This window comes from Panthera tigris, chromosome E3 (genome assembly GCF_018350195.1).
Source record: "Panthera tigris isolate Pti1 chromosome E3, P.tigris_Pti1_mat1.1, whole genome shotgun sequence".
NCBI classification, from domain to species: Eukaryota; Metazoa; Chordata; class Mammalia; order Carnivora; family Felidae; genus Panthera; species Panthera tigris.
In genome coordinates this window covers 13,399,167-13,420,326 of record NC_056675.1, presented here as the reverse complement: position 1 = coordinate 13,420,326, position 21,160 = coordinate 13,399,167, and the positions used below count along the sequence as shown (strand labels likewise).

General features: G+C 43.3%; 1 protein-coding gene and 1 pseudogene across 6 annotated transcripts in view; one reads left to right on the top strand and one right to left on the bottom strand.

Annotated features, from left to right (window-relative positions):
- The window catches only part of AUTS2 (activator of transcription and developmental regulator AUTS2), a 1,113,014-nt gene that overhangs the window by 423,710 nt on the left and 668,144 nt on the right, over nt 1-21,160 (bottom strand). The gene's annotated exons all lie outside the window — the stretch shown is intronic.
- On the top strand, nt 17,098-17,187 carry LOC122234790 (annotated as a pseudogene).

The window sequence follows — 21,160 nt, the reverse complement described above, 5'->3', positions numbered from 1 at the left end:
ACAACAAAGTGATTATTCACTTCACATCCAGGTCAAGCAGAGAATTTCATCTTTGGAACCCCAACAGTTCCCTTTTCAACCTGCCTGCATACCCCCTGCCCTTCAGTACTCATTTTCCCCTCTCAGCGGCCTGTTTCCCCAGTCTGCCCTGGGGTCACCCAAAGCTCTGGCTGTATTACCTCGCCGTGTTCCAGATTTCTCTTTATCCTCATCTTTGACCCCTTTAAACCTCCCAATTCTGCTTTCTGGTGTGATGAGGCTTAAATTAGACCACAAATGTAAAGACTCGGCACAGAATAGACACCCCATGAATATTAGTTCTTTCCAACATCTCTTTCCTTTCCACTTATTTTGCCTGTCCCAGGTTCTGCACTGGGCTGTGGACAGACTCACCTGCCAAGTTAGGTCTGCTCGTTTCGGAGCCAGTGCTAAGTGGAGAGTCAATCTGTCTCAGCACATATGTGGAGGCACCTGTTGTTTGTCACCTCATCCTTTCAATTTTCTTGGTGAAACGGTACCCCAACTTTCCTTTGGAAACATCCTTGCTCCAACTTTCCATTTCTGTGGGATCAACTCCAACTCCAGTTGCAGAGTGGGCGCTAATTGGTTTAAGCTGGGGAGGGGAGAGGGTGATGCTGCTGGGAGGCACCCATGCGGGATCTGTATGTGGAATCAAATCAAAGGAAAGCACTACATGTAAAGTACTTAGACTGGAAGGGTGAATACAACCGGGGTTTGGAGCCATCATCTGAGTTCTAGACAAAGTGGAATCAGGGTTTAGCAGCTGCTGCCCCTGTACTATCTCCCATGATGCTTACTGATGCGAGGTACCCTACAGGGGTGCCCCTGGTATCAGCATCTACCTGTGCCTGCTATATCCTCTGAGCACCTCTGAGTGCCTCAGACTGTCTACATGTTCAGGCCAGGTCGATGTCCATAGCGTATGTCTCGCCTGGGGATGGAACAGTCTATCTGCACGGACTCACCCGATACCCACTCACCCCTGCTTAAGTATCGGTAGCTTCGTGGTTCCCACCTGCACTGTGATACAACCCGCACTCAATGTGCCTGGAAGCTTCAAGTCTGGAATTTTAGAAATATTAACCATGGCTAACATTTACTGTGCCCCCAGCATGGGAACGACACTATCCTAAGTGTTTTTTATATGCACCCCCAATTAGTCCTTTGAACGATCCCATGAATCATATTCTATTATACCCTTTCCAGGGATGAAGAAACAGATGCACTAAGAGGGCACATAACTTAGCTACCATCTTCTAACAAGTACGTGGCGGCGGTGGGCTTCAAAGGCAGCCAGTGTGACTCGGGAGCTATACCCCTGAACCACTATGGCCCACTGCCACTCTCATTACGATGCCTCCATTTCTTTTGTTTGGCTCTCTTAAAGAAATGTAGGACACTTGTCACTTGCTTCTCATTTATCTTAAATACACACTCACCATTAGAGAAGTCCAAAACATTGAAGCGGCAACAAATCATTTGACTTCCAGGTAGGCATGCAAATTAGCATCACTGAAGCGATCTTTCTGTGACTGCTTTCTACCTGGGTGTAAGGCTAACTTGACAGGTAAGTGGTTGCCTTTTCTTGGTGCTCCCCATAAAGAAAGCTGGGACTTCAGCATCCAGGAGCTCCAGAACGCAGGGGATAAAATCCACCAGCTTTGTAGAAAGATTATCAAAGCACACCATAGCGGCCCTTTTGGATAGTGAAGATTAGCCTAATCCTTCCACCTCACCCACTGAAATGCCATTCCCCATACATGTGGAACAGGTTACAGTTGGCCAATTCGAAATAGTTTCCCTTCTGTTCATTTTGTCAAGTTTTTGGTAAGTCTCTCCCACAGGAATACACACTATAATGCATGTAAAAAATTATCCCTACAAAGAATTTTCGGTTTTCCTTAAAAGATAAAAAAAAGTCCAAGCTCAAGCTTTTCCACGCCAAGGGCAATTTTGCTGGTCCGATAAATCTTGTAAATCCAAAATGTTAAAACAAGACAATCAAATTAGATCTAAAGATTAAATCAGTCTCCAAGTAATCCTTGAATTTATTACAGTTGTTGAATGTCCCTGCTAATTTGGGGATTAAAATGCTCAACACAAAATTCATTTTTTCCCTAATTGGATTGACCAAGTTTTCCAGGGTTCATGGGAACATTTCATTTTCATAAAGAGCATCGGAAACAAATAACTTCATTATGGAGATGCTTCCTAAACTATAGGGCAATGTTCTTGGGGAACAAATACATCATATTACATTATCTTGAGCATAAACTCTTTTTGTGACATAGTTGTACATTTACTGGATATGTTTCAGGAAACAGTGTTTCACTTCAGACATGTCCCAACTGCTTGGATAGTTATTTGGCCGCATACATTTTTTTCTACTTTATAAATTACTCAAACTTGGAAGTGCCTGATTTAGTCGCTGTGGTTAGAAATTGTTTGTTTGGTGTCTGACAGAACACCCAAAGGTGCTCCAAACTACTAAATCAATTTAGTGGCTTGTAATCAGAATGTAAAAACACACTGAAACAGATTAAAAGAGATCAGAGTGCCTACACCTCCTAACTCTCTAGTCACAAGTCTAGGCAGTGAATAATACTGCCTATCTTACAAAGTTGTGAAGATAAAACAAAATACATATAAAGTACCTAGACTGGTATGTAACCATTCCTACGGTAAATGCCATCATGTTGTTAAAATACAGTAGCAAGCATCCAGATTAAGACAGCCACTGGAAGGTGTTTACCGCCTGTCTTTACTAAGCTGGTGTCATGTTGGTTTCTGGAGTACCTGTCATCCCATCCCTGGAGAAGGACGGGATGGAGGACAGACCCTGGCCCCAGTGCACTGATTCTTCCTCCCCTACCCATCCCAGTGGGATCATCAACCCACAGCCCCTGGACGCTCTGGATAAGACATTTCGAGATGGCCCCTCCACATCCAACACTAGCATTTCCAGGGGACTCTGGAGCCTCCGTGCCGCCAGCCTTGGTCCACATTCACCATGTCTTCTTCCTCTTTCCTTCCAAGACCCAGTCCCTCTGCCCAAACTACCACTTTGCAATCCTGGCAGCTGTCTCCTGTTGAATTTATATGCTAGACTACTTACTTACTCCTCGAGGATAGGGACTGTTTGTCTATAATTTTATTCCCTAGTATTATACAGCACACAGTAGGCGTTCAACAAATATTTGCTAAATAAGTAAGTAAGCTCTCTGGATCTCAGTTCAAATAAGCTGTCCCTAATCATCTCCATAAATGCCATGATCCGAAATAAAGACAGATGTAACACGTGTTGGGAGGTCTGGCTGTTGTATACATCCCACGATGGATAGCCAACTTTACTCTCAGACAATAGCTCTAACACAGATGTGAAGGTGGTCTGCACAGTTACAGCCAGGTTTTACGAACCATCGATGTGCTTCCTTCTGCACACAAATGGAAGGGTCCAAAGACCATACCGGGGCTGAATGAAGAATGTTCTTTTCTGACACCAGTGCCTTCCTGAGGACGATGCCATAACGACCTCTGTGGCTTAATTTCTAGTTTGGACTGAGGCTCGCTGAAACAGAACTACCAACAGGACAAAGTTTCTAGCTGGCTGCATATAGTTGTGGAGGAAAACAAAAAAGAAACTTCCTGCATTTCAAGCTGTGTCAAGTCTCTAATTCACCTAAAGCAATATGGAGGTTGAATAATTAATAAAAGATTAAAATGCTTAGGGACGTGGTAGAAAAAGCATAGCTAAGCAAGTCTTAATGAGCAAGTTTAGGATAATTTGGTCTAAGGATTGAACAAGAGAGAGTTTTCTTTTACTCATTTGTTCCTTTACCACTCACTTATTCTTTCATCCGGCTTCCACAGTAAAAGAAAAGCTCCTTCAGGGAAATTTTCAAGGACCAGTTACTTGGGCCAGACGGAAGGATGAGATGAAGGCATTACAATGTAATTTATTAAGATTGTATGCCTAGTGTTTTCTAGAGCTTCCTTCCAAAGCCATCATTCAGTAGACATTTGCTGCTAAGGTGCTAAGAGTTCTGGGCCCTGGGAAAACCAAGAAGAACGAACAAAGACAGAGCAAATACACCTTCTGAGCTTGGCACAGACCCGATTTTGTTTTCACTAAAATCTCCACAACAGTGAACACAGGGGGGACTTAGCAAACACGAGTTTTGATGTCCACAGGCTTCCCTGACTTCCACTGCTACTCGCTCCCTGTCTCACCACAATAAATTCTGCCTACTAATGCGCTTGAAACTGTTTATTTTTTAAAAACGTCACCGGGTCAGCTGGGTTGAGAAACTCTAAGGAAAGAACGAGGGTCAAGCGCTATTAAAACTTCTGTTCTGCACCCTCACCTGTCTCCTTTCATTAACACAGAAGTGCCGATCTGAAATACGATCATTATCTTTGGTGGCTATCCTTGGCAGCATCCCCCAAGTCACAAATTCCTCGGCTTATTTGAGTAACACAGAACCTAAAGATTAATGCTGTCTTGTGTTCAGGAGACATCAGGAAGGAGGTCACTTGGGCCTCAATATTCCTTTCAGTAGTAACTTGATGCATCATAAGTTTTTTTTGCACTTTATTATATCCTACCAGGTTCTATTTATTTAAATCCCAGAATCTTTTGCCGACATGGCAAGGCAGAAGCAGAAATGTTTTGTAAAACTTAAATGAACCTGTAAGTGGACACTTGTTCCATAAATCTTTAAAATGCTAGGTTATGCCTTGGAAACCACTTTTACAAGCCCCTTCCATCCTGCTTGAAAAGAGACAGTTACATACAACATCCACTTTCTGTCCGCATTTTCACGCGGAATAAACACCAAGTCCAAATCAAACACCAGGTGTCTAGATGCAGCGGTTTTGCTGAGCGGATGAGGGCAGTAAAATGTTTTCATGAGAAGGGGGGCTGCGTCCTACTTCTCTAAGAACACTCCCTGGCAAAACTGCACTACCTGCTGACGTTCCCACCCCTCCCCTGCCCCCTCTACAACAAGCAGCCCTCCCACCCCCATCATCCTTCTCCCCTGGTTCTTAACTGTCTCCACACTGAGAATGCGAAATAGCACTCACGGTCCAAACGCGCTCTCCATCAACGACATGGGGGTGGCCTGAAAACGCCTTCCCACTCTGAACTCATCCAACATGAAATGGTGGCTTTGGGACAAAGGCCCGTGCTTTCAGGTTCTTAGGTCGTCATCAATGGATGACTGTATTCAATGCTTCATCCTGAGCCTCAGTCTTCCTGTGGAGCCAGTGGCTCCTGCTCATTTTCCCTGTACACTCTTCATCGCACCTCTGCTCGGACGCATGTCTTTGCTCCTTACACTGGTCTCTGCAGTGTCCTCCTAACTGGCCTCCAGCCCTCCCCCCCCCCTTTCTGTCCTTCTGTCCTGTGTTCTACCTGTGAATTAATCATTTTCTTTTTCTGTCCCCCTCAACCTTGGTAACCTCCCACACATTACACTATATGATTGAGTTCACCTGATGGTTCTCCAGCATTAAAATCTCTCTGTGACATGAATAATAGATTTATAAATCATACAGGAGCCAGGGAGCATCCAGTAACCCTTGAAAGAGTTTAAAAATACTGCAGTGGTAAGAACAGTAATTCAACCACCACGTCCTCCCTTCCACCATTGGTGTTTCTAAAGAAGCAGGAAGTCATGACTGCTACATTTCAGAAGTCTCAGATTCGCCTTTATTATCAAGTAATCATGGTTCAACCCTGACAATTCTGAAGCCAAATTAGCCTTTTGGAATCTATACTGATTTGATTCAGTAAAATTTTGTTGAGCACCCCCTATATGTCTACACTGTGCTCAGCAATGGGGATTTACCAATAAATAAGACAGACTCAGCCCTCCCCTAGAACCACCAGACAGTAATGACCTTGAAGGCAAGGGCCACATCTTGGGTCTTGGGTATCTTTCGCTCAGGCAATGCACCAGCCTGAGAGAACCCTGAGTAAGTAAGCCCTCAGTGTTCCAGGCTTGTACCCACTAATAATGCTCAGGAATATTTTCTGGAAATAGTAGGACCAACTGGGCGGGAGCTAGAACCTCCACCTGAGTTCGAATCCTGAATCTCTCATTACCTAAATGTGTGACCTCAGGCAAAGTACTTAAGTTTCCTCTGTTTCAGTTTCTCAAATCTCAATGGGAAAATCAGCAATAATGGATTCTTCTGGGGAGTAAATGAGCTAATGCATGAAGTCTTTAAGGTGGTAGCTAACATGTCACAGTTGCTCAAAATATTAGCTATTATTTTCAATGCAATGTTTCTATAATATTGTTAGAAAATGTTTTTTCACCATTTAAAGAAACATCTCTTTCCCATGGCAAATGATGAATTCATTAAGACACAATCTGCATCACAAGGTTACAACCTTGCCCTGCAGTGACAAGTAACATGAAAAAGGAATATACAAATGCTCTTGCACACACGTACGTACACACACACACACACACACACACGAAAAAGTATGATTTGCACAAAACCAAAAACAAAACAAAAAAAACCCCACAAAAAAAACCCAAAACAAAAACCCAAACCCTTCAGTAAGGTTTTTTTTTTTTTTTTTTTTAAGAAGATAAACAAGGATGAAAGCCATGCCCAGCGGCAACCATTTCCAGTATGACCTGGTAAGTTTTCAGCTTCAAACCGGTCAGATCAAGTGCCCCCCAGTAGTGTTACGTGGGGATCTGTCATTCACACATCAAATCCCCTTCCACTGGCCTCTTCTCACATAGAACATGCTTCCAGACGCAGAAACATCACTGTTTTCTTGCCTGGAGTGCTGAGGGTCAGGGGTGGGGAAGAGCGTGTGAGACACGGGGAGGTGGGGGCTCAGGGCACCAGTAAGTGTGCTTTCTTGTGTCCACAACAGACTTGAGTTACAAACTATCACAATTTTTCCAGGGACCCAATTTCAGTCTGGTACTAAATTTGGCAAGGTTCTGAGTTCATCATCAGTCTTGTACTCGATTTTGAGTTTATCAAAGATGGTCTCCTTAGGATCAAAACACCCATGTCAAGAATGTGGACCTGGTCCTTTGAGCACTGGCTGGAAGAAGTGTACAGAGGGTGGCCTCACACAGGCTAGGTGGGGCCCGAAGGAAGCCTGTTGATGCCCTGTGGAGACCCCCTACTCATCTGTCCAATCCATTTTCCTCTTTTAATAAGCTTCAAGTGCAAATGGGGATCAAGGCATAGACTATTCTACAATGAATTCGGTAGGATATATCGAGAGCTAACTTTTAATTAATTGACCACTTATCACCAAAGCAATTCTTATGACATTATGCCTTACTATACTACTGATTTTGCTTTATTTTACACTATATTTATTCAGCATTTACTGAGTTCTAACTTTATGCATAGTATCAGCTATTCTTCCAGCTCTACCCCTGAACTACAGATTGGCTATGGAACCTTCAGTCAAAAGTTCACAGGGAATAGAAGAGTGCAACAGGGGACCATCTGCACAGGCAATGACATGATCGGATGTGCACAGCGTTAGGAAGAATGTTTGCAATGAAATAAAGATGAGGGGCACTTTGGAGGCCAGAACAATAATCGAAGCTGGAGGTAAAAGGACCCTTAACCATAACTGTGGCATTAAGAATGAAAAGTCCAGGGGTACACCTGGGTGGCTCAGTCGGTTAAGCGTCTGACTTCAGCTCAGGTCATGATCTTGTGGTTCATGGGTCCAAGCCCCACATCGGGCTCTGTGCTGACAGCTCGGAGCCTGGAGCCTGTTTCAGATTCTGTGTCTCCCTCTTTCTCTGCCCCTCCGCTGGTCTCTCTCTTTCTCTCTCTCTCTTTCTCTCAAAAATAAACATTAAATTTTTTTTTTTAAAGAATGAAACATCCAGACCCAAGAACCCAGGGGGCTGGAGTATGGGGCATGGCTTGTTGACTGACTGGTTAAGAGGGTAAGAGAGAGAGAAGGTGAAACATATCATGTCTCAACCCTGGGAGGCTGCCAGGCTGAGTCGGGGTAGGAGAAACCTGCTTTGGGAGAAAGGAATGAAGATTTCTATTTGAGAAAGGCATCCAGCAGGTGGCTGATGATGTGGCTTTGAGGCTCCAGAGGGAGGCCAGGGACAGAAAGGATAAAGATGGAAAGTGAGGGCATGGCAGTCAGAGAAAAGAAAGCAAAGTGAGAAGCAGTTAGCTAGGAATGAAGCAAAGCACTTGTCATGTGTCTGCTAATTTTATCCTCACAACCCTCTGAAGTCAGTATGAGAAAACATACTCAGAAAAATCCAGTAACTTGACTCAAGTTTCCAGAGCTAAATAAGTGGTGGAGCCACGCCAGGATCTGAGGCAGGTCTATCTGACTCTCCCAGCCGTGCCAGGAAGTAACATTCTCTACTGACACAGGGTTCACAGATATCTAAGGAGGAAGAGGGCAGGGCCTGATGAAGGTAGTGAAAAGGATCAAAAGGGCGGGCAGAGTCAGGAGAGCCATGGGTGACAGAGCTCGAGGACGAGCAGGGCACCACCCAGGCAGAATGCTGCCCCCATCACCAGACCTTGATCAGAAACCCACTGGTGGGTGCTAAGCAACAGTTTTCTTAGCACAACAGGATACAGTTCCTCCTTCGGAGGTTATGAAGAAAGGATGACGGCAAGTACCAAATCCCTGGACTTTGAAAGAGAGGAGAGACCCAAGAGACCCAAGCGTTTTAGTTTTTTTAAGGACTGGAGAAAACTTGCTCAAGCTCATTAGCTGAGAGGAGGGATAAGACAAAGGGAAAGAAACGATGGATGTGACAAGGCCTTGGAGGAGACAGTGGGGTTGGCTGAAGAACATGGTTTTGACCTTGGGAATGAAAAAAAAAATGCATTCTGCTCTGACAGCAGAGGGAACGATGCAAACATGAATAATGATTCTGACAAAAACTGTTAAATGCAGAAGACAGAAGTCAAGGATGATCTTACTGGGCAGCCTTGGTGTTCTTGGTAGGGCTACCCACGGATAATGAGGTGCAGAGAGAGTCTGGACTAGAGGGTTTCAGATGAGACGGAAAAGTCTGGAGCAACCACTCCAGACACTGAGAAGGAGTGACTACTTGGCCCCGGAGTCCAGCCAGAGCTGGACATTTGCATCCAATACAACTGGTGTAGAAAGCTGATTTTCTCCAGCAACGTAACCCATGCCCGCGTCAGTCTGGGCTGAGAAGAAAGTACGGGCAAGAGCATCCACATGCACACACATGCCACGGATGAAACGAGCCATCTGTGAAACGAGGCTGAGTTTTCTTTCCACCAGCCTTGTGTCCGGGTGGATATCGTTAGTCTCCAGAGAAGGGTATGTAGGACAGGGATCAATTGCAGGGTGCAAAATGGGAGTTGTGCAGTGTTATTTGGAGCTTTTATGAGCACGTGACAGTCTATCAACACGTAAATAAAGACACATCTGCTCCGAGTGCAGGCATGAGAAAACATGGAAAGGGAGGAAGCCGGCAGGAAAGGGGAGAAGTCGGGTTCCCTCCTGTCCTTAGGAGCGGAGGGGCTCCACCCTAATGACAGCACTGTGCGTTTACCGTTTTAACAAGAGGAAGGACAAGGAAATGTCCTCCTGCTTAGACAGAAAGCAGGGTCGACCAACGCGAGCCTGAGGCCTGCCATCGTCTTTCTGAACCAGATAATGGGCGCCCCCACAAAGGAAGAGGTGCAGCGTCTAAGTGTTCACACACGGCTGACGAATTCCGTGGAAGCTCTGCCAAGGGCCTCAGCCCGCCGCTGGGTGGCTGTGCTCCAGGCTCACAGTCCTGCCCTCCTCACGTCTCCACGGGAAGATAGGCGGGGCCCATGGATCCCGTGCCATGCCCTGGTTCACGAGGCTGGTAGAAATTCTCTGCAATTTAAGGCCTCTGCTGTGACGTTACCTAAAAGGCTCCTTTTCCATGAATGTTACATCCAACAGGAGGAACCAGCAGGCCCCGCGGCTGATTGATGCTCTAAGTACTAACCGGCTGTCTCAGCAGTGAGAGCATCGACCACAGCCTAACTACTGTGAGTTCATCCATTTGCTTACTATCAGGAATCTTCTAGGTATCTGGAAAGGCACGAGTGCCACTTTCGGCATCCTCTCCGGGTGAAATAATCACTGAAAAAATTAAGATCAATGACTGAATGGCCAGTGCCACTTGCTATATTCATGGGGTGGTGGGAGGCATGTTTACTGAAACTAGGGGGCTTGGGTTCAGGATCCTAAAGAACATTTCTGCTTTTCTTAGAAGCAGCCTGAAGGTGACTCCAAGTACATAAAGTCCATTAATCAATGTCTTTAACCTAATGATAGTAAAGCTTAATAACACACCTTTGGTGGTTTCAGAGCACTGGTGAAAACACGACTTCTTCTCATCCTTAGCAACTGGTGACATGTGTGGGGAGGGTAGGACAAGTCCTAGACTCTTCATTTTATTGATGAGGAAACAGTCTATCCCTGCTTACTGTCGCCAAGCTAGCCTTGACTACTCTTAGAACCGGTGGCAGCTAGAAGTGGGGGCGGTATCCTTACGTTTTAAGACACTTGACTATAATTTCATGTGAGTGTCTGTAAGGAAACTTCTTATATTACGCCTGAATATGTTGCCCTGCAATCACTCTCAAGCGGTCTTGTTTCTTTTTTTTTTTTTCCCTCTGAAACGACAAAGTAGAAATGTAATTCTCTTACACAGGAGAGCTCTTTAGACGTTCTTTTAGCTCCAAATCAATCATACACACAACGGCAGCAATCTGATGCTCTTTGGGAATTTTCTGATACATGAGAGTGTATGTCAAAATCTATTTCATTCTAGTCTTGTACTGCCCATGCTGTTAGCCACATGTGGCTACTGGAACCCAAATCTATCAAAATTAAATAAGATTTAAAAATTCAGGAACTGGTCACACTAGCCACATTCAGCCACATGTTACTTGTGGCTACCCTGTTAGTGTGGAGCGTTTTCATCATTACAGAAGGTTCTGTTGGACAGCACTGTTCCAGGCCCTCAAACTGCCTTTGTCTGAACTCTGACCTACACACTGGTCTCACCGTAGGGCCATCCTTTGCTGTCACCTACTTTCGGTACCATCTTTTCAAAGACACTATTTTTATCTCATTAAAACAAAAAATTGTGAGTACTGGTGGAGAAAAAAAAAAAAAGGATTCCTCCCCACATTCTGCCAGCTTAGAAATACTTAATTGGCTTATGGGTTGGCTGATAGGGTTTAATATTCTCCTCTCTTCAAATCTAAACTCAGCTGGAGGCCAAATCACTGCCTATATTAAATACACAAAAACTCTATTATTAAAATGGAAGTAATAGTTCTTGTATTTTGAAAATACACAGAAGATGGACTTCAGTTCTTTACTTTTACCTTCTTGGGAGCCTGGGTACAGGGAAGGAAGGAGAAACAACCCTCATTACTGGGACTGGGAGACTCTTCAACACTCTCCCACTGACCCTGACTAGGCTTTGCTTCAGCATTTTACCCAGTTACTTTTTAAACTTATACAACCTGAAAACGTGGACACCAGTACTGATGACGTAGATGCCAAAATTAGAAAATACTAAGGCACAAAGGGACCGTTGAGACAATCTAATCCAAACGTCCCATTTGATAGGTGAAGAGAGGCTCAGAAGATGTCAGCCATGTTGGCCTAGAATCTGGTCTCCAGCCCCCCCGTTCAGGGCCCTCCGACCCCCTGCACTGCTTACCCATCAGCACTGAAACATCAATTTCACTTTCAACAGTGTGTTTACGTCCCACCCTCCCATGCAGCCATGCCTTCCTTTAACGACACCCAATCTTCCGAATTCAGGTAAGCTGGTGTGCATACTTCCAAAGTAGTCAGGTATCTCCAAAGTAAAGTTACCATAAGTCACAGACAGAAAGTAAGATTTGATGAAATATACGGGCTTGCTTACTCTGATTCTCTTTTTTCAAAGATTCCTGATAAGCCCTAGAACACATTCAGGGTCCATTTTCAAAGCATTTGTATCACACTGGGGTCAGCCACAGCAGCACCAAAAAAGGGGGAAGCATTAAAAATGTTCTCTGGTTGTTGAATCACCATATTGTACACCTGAAACTAATGTAATACACTATGGTAGCTGTACTGGAATTAAAACTTTAAAAGTTAAGTGAAACGTAAACAAATGTTCTCCGGCAATAAGGAGTAGGAGATCCCTGGGAAACAAGAACGGAGAATGGAGACATGGGATTGAGAATAAAGTGAATGATGAGGAAGCCGTGTCAAACAGTGACAACCAATACCTGAGCACTGACCGTGACCCAGACGGTGGTCGTAGGTCTTCCCCGCATTACCTCAGTACGTCCTCAGGCCTGCGACTCAGGTGATCTTGGCTGTCCCCGTGGTACAGATGAGGACAAGAGGACCAACAGGCTTTGTGTCCCATCCTCAGCCACTAAACCACAACCTAAAGTTTAGAAAAGCTGCTGGACTGAAGCACAACATCTAGAAACAGCACACACAGCTCACAACAGTCCTTTGGAGAGGGAGAACTGTGGGAACAACTTTTTGAATTTACATATTCTTAACTGGTAAGACTCAGTGAACTTCAGTTTTCAACAAAAATCAAGAGAGCCGAAGTAGGAAGAGCCTGTCATCTTATTTTAAAAGGTGCTTTATCTTATTTGTGTAACAGTTTGAAACTTTTATTGCAATAAAAAGCACCTTGGCATGACAAGAATTCTAAAGGAAAAACAAAATTATCTTCTGTAGGTTGTATCAGGAGCCAATACAGCCAAAGAAAGCTGTGTTTGGTGTTTTATTTCCCTCTGATGTTCCTGAAACTGGTCTTCTGAACAGGTTGAGGACCAGGGGAGAACTCAGAGGGGCATAGAGGTCTTGTGGTCCACTCGGACCACTCTGCAGTCTCCCGCCTGGGCTAGGCCTACTTACTGAGGGGTGAAGAATCCATTCCTTCGGTCCCCCTTCTCCTTTCATACTCGCCCCGCCCTTTGCCCCACACTTGAAGTAAGCTTCCAATCCCTGTTACGCTTCGTCTCTCCGCCCAGGAGCAAAGGCTTTACAGCATCCACGTGCAAAGATCTTGCCCTATAAATAAAGATGCAGTTTGTTTTCATCTCCTTTTCCTACATTTCAATAGGCTATTTAACCAGTTAGTAAAGCACCATAGGCAGATAACGTTTCCTTCCACTCACTGCAACAGAAAGAGAGCCACTATTCCGGTCAAGATTTAAGTGACAATTTTGATCCCATCTTGGAGTGTCTAGATCCTTAAGTAAAAATACATGAACTTCATTTGCCTTAGAGCTTTAATTCCTCTGTCACTTAACCTCTCCCCTCTCAGGTCTGTGGGCAAAGAGTAGAGAGAGGCAACAGGCTGCAAACAGGAGCCAAGTTTCTGAATCACTAAGGAACTGATATGCCATTTATGAAATGGGACTGAGTTGAAAGGACAATGGTTTCTTTTCCTGTTGATGCACCTGCCTTAATAAGTTTTACTGTAATCATAACCCTTCACACTCTCCTCCTTTAAGGACGATGTAAAAACAGTAGCAACATTTTAGATGTAAATCATGGGTTCCAACCAGCTACCGTGCGACAGGATAAAGACTTCCTCCTGTGTTCTTTACAGCACCTGCAACTCCTCTAAATGATCTGAGCCTTCAGCAGTACATTGAGTATTTGAACAATAATCAGACATCTGGTGCAAAGAGAATGATATTAGAGACATAAGGTACAGCATAGGCAAATAAGGCAGATTTGGGGGCAGCTGGGTGGTTCAGTCGGTTAAGTGTCTGACTCCGGTCATCATCTCAGGGTTTGTCAGACTGAGCCTGGTATCGAGCTCGATGCCAATTGCGTGCAGCCTGCTTGGGATTCTCTCTCTTTCCCTCTCTCTGTGCCCCTCCCCCACTTCTGCTCGCTTGCACGCTCTCTCAAAATAAATAGACTTTTTTTTTTTTTCTTTTTTTTTTTTTACGAAAAAGGCAGGTTTCTATTTGAGTCACTTTTTCTGAGAAACGGCTTTTCTGAGGCTAGAGGTAGATGAAAGCAGTATAAAACTGTAAGACAAGAAATAAATTCCTTTTACTCCTACAGACAAGAACCTACCCCCCTAGTTCTAAACTGAGGGTTCTCAACCGCTTTGTACTCGCAGGCCTCCAGACGTTCTAAAGAAGGCCCAATACTTATGATGTAATTACTACTGCGGAACAGCCATGCGTCTTCACGGGGCCTATAAAAAGCAGTGGTAATTAACTCACGGCTCACCAGGTGTGTCTTTCTAAACATAAGCCTTTGTGAACGGGAGTCGCTCAGTGCGCTCCTTCTCCAGACCCAAGAGGCACTGTCCCTAACTAGTAAACAAAGACTTGGCATTACGCCGTGTCTCTCACGTCTGATGTCAGCCAACTGAGAGATCACTGTGTGCGCCATCTACTGAGATCACTGTTTTAAACATATAGACAGATATGTCAGGGTCTGAGAAGGGAGAAAGATACACTGGTGCCTCTGTAAACCAGTTGAGAACCACTACTGTAAAGAACAGGTAATATTTATGGAGCAATTAATATGTGTTAGGCAGTATGCTAAACAGTCTGCATGTTTTGACTAATTTAAGGCTGCAGTGGTGACAATATTTAAAATCACAGCTCAATACTTAAAAGCAACCCATGGGCTAGTTCTAAGGAGAACTTTAGTCATGTTTTTAAATAACTGCTTTATTATCTAAAAATAAGCCTTTCCCACCTAATCTCCATCTGAGAAATGGACAAGACAGGAGTAACGGTGATCATTTGGCTCTTAAAATACTCTAAACTCTACCACTGGTGTCCTTGAGGCTGGGTATTTCCTTTCTAGATTCCTAGTACATCCCCAGAAATGCCGAGGGCAGAGAATTAATATGAACAAAATGGGAGTATGTCCTGCGGAACACTTTTTAAAACTCTTGGGGCTCAGGGTGCCTGGGTGGCTCAGTCGGTTAGGCTCGTCAGGATCTCACGGTTCTTGGGTTTGAGCCCCGTGTCAGGCTCAAGGCTGACAGCTTGGAGCCTGGTGCCTGCTTCGGATTCTGTGTCTCCCTCTCTCTCTCTCTTTCTCCCTGTCCCATTTACGCTCTTTCTCTCTCTCTCAAAAATAAATGAACATTAAAATAATAAACCTCTTGGGGCTCACGTGAAATTCCCTCATCTCTTCACTCTTCCTTCAGAATGGAGAATGCCTGGTTGTTGCCCCATATCTGATAACCAGGAGTTTAGTCTAGCACAAGCCTTACTTCAAAGTCTAAGTCAACTAAAGCTTGGCAAGATCATCATGAGAGATACTTGAGCTAAGTTTCAATCACTGTTGATAAATATTTATTGAGCTATATACAAATAAATGTTTAGGCCCTTTTAAAAGGAAATTATTTGGGGGGGGGGCACCTGGGTGCCAGTTAGTCAGTTACGCATCTGACTCTTGATTTCAGCTTAGGTCTTGATCTCACGGTCAGGAGTTCAAGCCCCATGTCGGGCTCTGCATTGGGTGTGAAGCCTACTCACTCATAAATACATAAATGAACGAATAAATAAATAAATACATAAGCAAACAAACAAACAAATAAAATGTTTTAAATAGGAATTATACACTAGGGACAAAGATCAAACTACATACTGGCACACTGTGAAAATACAAACATCTCACCTATTGGGTCAATTATTGACTCCCTCCTTGATGGGTATATGATTTTCAGCCTGAGGGTTATGGGCAACAAAACACAAAGTATTTATACTGTTCAAGTACTGGCTTTATATTTATTTTTTAAAAATTTTTAATGTTTATTTTTGAGAGAGAGAGAGAGAGAGAGAGAGAGAGCATGAGCAGGGAAGGGACAGAGAGAGAGAGGAAGACACAGAATCTGAAGCAGGATCCAGGCTCTGAGCTGTCAGCACAGAGCCTGACGCGGGGCTCGAACTCACAAACTGTCAGATCGTGACCTGAGCCGAAGTCAGACACCTAACCGACTGAGCCACCCAGGCACCCCTGTACTGACTTTATATTTAATACCTCGCTTAAAACTCCCCAAAATTCTATGCCAAAGTAAAAGAATTATTTTTAGCAGCACACAGAAAATACTAAACTATTTATTCAACAGGTTACTTTGCTTACTTATCCAGGGGACTTTCTGTCATTAACTCAATGACTCTTTGAGGTTATGTTCAAAGGTAAATATTTTTTTTTTTTAAAAGATAGAAACTCCTTCCCTAAAAATACATCTAGGCAAAGGTCATATCCTATATTTTATGGCATTTCAATCATGTTACAGCACTTGTGTAGATGCAAAACTGCTTTTAGAAATCCATTTTTTTAACTTAAAAACTGAAGTATAGTCAACATATACTGTATTATTGTCAGGTATACAGATAGACATTTGACAGTTATATGCATTATGAAATAAATGCTCACCGTAATAAGTAGAGTTAGCATCTGTCACCATACAAAATTATTACAATATTATGGACTATATTCCTTATGCCATACCTTACACCCCCAGGTCTTATTTATTTTATAACTTGGAATTTATACCTCCTAATTCCCTTTACTTATTTTACTCATCCCCTGCCCATCCCCTCTAGCAGCCCCAGTTTATTCTCTGTATTTATTATGAGTCAGCTTCTGTCTTGTTTATATATTTGTTTTGTTTTTTAAACATTCCACATACAAATGAAATCATATATATCTTTCTCTGTCTTATTTCACTTAGCATTATTCCCTGTAGGTCCATCCATGTTGTTGCAAATGGCAAGATTTCATTCTTTTTCATGGCTGAGTGATATTCCATTGTATATATACACCACATCTTCTAACACATTCATCAGTGGATGGACCCTTGGGCTGCTTCCATATCTTGGCTGTTATAAATACTGCTACGAGGAACATGGGGTGCATATATCTTTTTGAATTCGTGTATTTATTTTCTTCTGATAAATGCCGATAAGTGAATTGTTGGATGGTAAGAGAGTTCTATTTTTAAGTTTTTTGAGGAACCCAATCTTGATCACTGCAGGGCAGTGCCTGTAGAGGAAGGAGTGCAGGTAAGTTATCTAGAGGAAAACTGGAACGATACAGAGATTAGGATGGCCCCTGCTCAAGGATGACAAATTTGTGAAGCGGTCCATATTATTTTTGTTTGTTTTTAATCCCTGATTTTTAATTACTTTGTGTGTGTATGTGTGTATTCTATTCAAAACCTGCATTAAAAGAAAAATCCTGTTTCACAGGCTTTATCAAAGTAAACCTTAAAAGAGAGAGAGAGAGAGAGAGAGAGATCTAGAGGTGTTCTGCTGGGTCATTCTGAACTCCGCGATCTTGGTCAAGTCACTTAGCTTCTCTGTGCCTCAGTTTCCCCATCAGTGAAACATGGATGATACCTTGCAAGGCTGTGGTGAGGTTTAGAGATACTGTATGTAAAGCTCAGCGCATACGTCTGGAGCCTAAGGAAGCCTCTGGCAGATACAGAAGCTGTTAATTTTTAACGACTGCCTTGCACAGGGGTTGTTCCAGGCCCCTTAGGAGGGCAACATGCTATTTGAGATCTTTCATTTTTATAACAAAGTGTCAGGTTTCCTAACCCCGCTCCTAAAGTCAAATGCTACTGGAGAGCTTTCTGATCACCTATGGGCATAGCTGCACTTCAGGTGCTCAGCACTGATGCTCAGCAAGGTTTTCAAACTGATTCATGTACCAGAACACCTGGAAATCATGAGCTCGTCTGGGCTAATAATGGTTATGGAACACCATTAAATCCTGATATGTTTAATTTTGTGATGTGAAACAGGACAATTTGACTCATAAAATACATGACTATGTTACATATTTAAAAACAAATAAAAGATGGCGTCCTCCTCAGAACGAGGTGTTGAGCTAAATCTTATCCATGGTTAATAGTTTGTCTATTCATATTTGTTACCTGATCACACGATAAGGCAAAGCTCACCAAATATATGCACTAGAAAAACCTATATCTAAGGTAGTTTTACTCACTCACTTGGTTCTATTCCCCATTTTTTTTTTTTTTTTGGTGGAAAAAAGAGCATCATTTGATTACAGACAGTGAAATGGCTCAGTGTAGCTCGCAGGAAAGCTGTTTTGGTGGAGGTAAGTTGGAGAACCACCGGTCTCGGGACCATGCAGATATTTCCAAGTTCTGTCTCCCAGCCAATCAAACCTCCACAGACTTAAAGAGTTGGTGCCCAGCTCCTCTCAGAAATGCCAGCAAAGAGCCACAATTTAATCTTGTGCCTTGAGTTTATACTCAACAGAATGGTGAACACAAATCATTTCTCCCTCCTTCCCTCCCTCCCTCTCTCTCTCTTGTATGAACCCTACTCAAAGCTCTGAACATGACACTGTCCTCTGTCTGTTGTTTCAAGTCCTTGTTTATAGTTTCTTTTCAACATTTAGTGACAAGGAAAGCACTTCCTATTCTGATGAACTTTGATGGTTCATCTCAATAAATAAAATAAAAACTGCAAAGGGAAAAAATGACTAATTTCCAGTTTTTGTACAGGCTGCAGGAAACTTGGCTGAGTTTTATGCCCATTTGTTTTTTTTTGGGGGGGGTGTCCTAGGTTGTCTGGTATAATTGTCTTCTCTCTCCCAAATTCTTTATTGCTTGGCTAGTCCTCTTTTCTTTTACTGGATTTAAACCTTATATGTAAATGTTTTATTAGAAATGACCTAAAATCTGAGAATTTAGACTCAATCAATTTATACATATTTTCTAAGGCCTTTATGTCCATAGAATTGAAGAGCAGCTTGAAAAGATGGACAATTAAAAACTCGCTCAAGGCCAAAATGAACAAATCAGGAGACTATAGATGCTGGCGAGGATGTGGAGAAATGGGAACCCTCTCGCACTGTTGGTGGGAATGCAAACTGGTGCAGCTGCTCTGGAAAACAGTGTGGAGGTTCCTCAAAAATTAAAAATACACCTACCCTATGACCCAGAAGTAGCACTGCTAGGAATTTACCCAAGGGATACAGGAGTCCTGATGCATAGGGGCACTTGTACCCCAATGTTTATAGCAGCACTCTCAACAATAGCGAAATTGTGGAAAGAGCCTAAATGTCCATCAACTGATGAATGGATAAAGAAATTGTGGTTTATATACACAATGGAGTACTACGTGGCAATGAGAAAGAATGAAGTATGGCCCTTTGTAGCAACGTGGACAGAACTGGAGAGTGTGATGCTAAGTGAAATAAGCCATAGAGAGAAAGACAGATACCATATGTTTTCACTCTTATGTGGATCCTGAGACACTTAACAGAAACCCACGGGGGAGGGGAAGGAAAAAAAAAAGAAGAAAAGGTTAGAGTGGGAGAGAGCCAAAGCATAAGAGACTCTTAAAAACTGAGAACAAACTGAGGGTTGATGGGGGGTGGGAGGGAGGGAAGGGTAGGTGATGAGTATTGAAGAGGGCACCTTTTGGGATGAGCACTGGGTGTTGTATGGAAACCAATTTGACAATAAATTTCATATATTAAAAAAAACTCGCTTTATGTTAACATATGCTAATTTTTTTTTGTAATGTTTATTTATTTTTGAGAGAGACAGAGTGTGAGCGGGTAAGGGGCAGAGAGAGAGGGAGACACAGAATCTGAAGCAGGCTCCAGGCTCTGAGCTGTCAGCACAGAGCCTGATGTGGGCTTGAACTCACAAACTGTGAGATCATGACCTGAGCTGAAGTCAGACGCTTAACCGACTGAGCCACCCAGGCACCCCTTAATGTATGTTGTTTAAAGTCCACGTTTCCCACCGACGGTCATCTCCAAGGAGGCCAGTGTAGGTGTGCCTTATTTGATTTTTAAACTGCACTGTCAAGCTAAATCCCTGTATTATTCAAGGTTTTAACAAGTGTTTTAATTAATTAATGTCTATGTGTTACTTGTCATGAATTTAAGTAATCAAAGTATATCATTTTACCCAAGGAAATTCCAAGTAGAATTTGTTACTGAACTTGAGCCTTTCTACTAAAAGGGAAATTGGAGAGAATCCAAATTCAATATTTTTATGAACTCATACCTACATTATTATAAATCATACATAAGGAAGGAGTTTTACATGGTGAAATGTCTTTTTCAAAAGAGGGAAACCACAGAGGTGTGACTTTTCGGTGGGCATCTTCATTTATCACTGGTGGCAACACGACTGGGACACTCTGAAGTGAAATGTAATAATCCACAGCACATTCTGAAAAGGGCTTCATGTCTATGGCCATACCACCCTGAACATGCCTGATCTTGTCTGAAAAGGGCTTCGTTTCCTTTCACCAAATAATTTCCCAAGGATACACGTATCCCAAAGAAATAATCACTGAGATACATTATTCGTAACAATGATGGTTTGAAAAAAAATCCAAATATCCTAAATACAGTTAGACCACTAATGGCGTTATCCGTGTAACAGGACGCTGTGTAGTCCTTAAAAACCAGCCTCTGGAAAACCATTTAACAACCTTGAAGAAACTTTGTGTGAGACACGGGAAGAAGGAAGATTGGGACGCTTACACCAAAAAATACTAGGATTGGTGACCACTCCATTTTGTTACAAACACAACTTTGATTTTTTCCTTTGAAATTTGCCACATTTTCTGAAATCTCTAGAATGCAGCTCTGCTGCTGCTATAATCAGCAAACCAAAAAATTCCATTAAGAGAGTGCCTTCGGGTATTACCTTTTTAAAAGGGAGTCGGCCTTGCTCTCGCGACAGAGAGCATTTCTCCTGCATGCTTCTCTGCAAGATGTCTGCGGGGTGGGGGGTGTGGGGGGGTGTTCACAAGGCACTCAGCGTAGAACTGAGCATCATCTTCAGACGCTCCCCACTTCAGACGTCGTGCCACACCCCAAATCGAAGCTCCTGGGTAAGCCCTCCAGACTGCCAAGGCTGCCAGCACCACCCGGCACTCCTGACCCAGGCTAACTATGCTCTGCTGGGCACACTCTGAAGCGCACTCAGGGACAGATCTACTGAGTAAAATGCCGAGCAGTGGTTCAAAGCCGCCTAAATCTGGAAGGCAGCTACGCTCACCACTATACCACCAACGCAAAGCCGCCTAAATCTGAAGCAGCCATCGAGCAGACACTATCACCCGC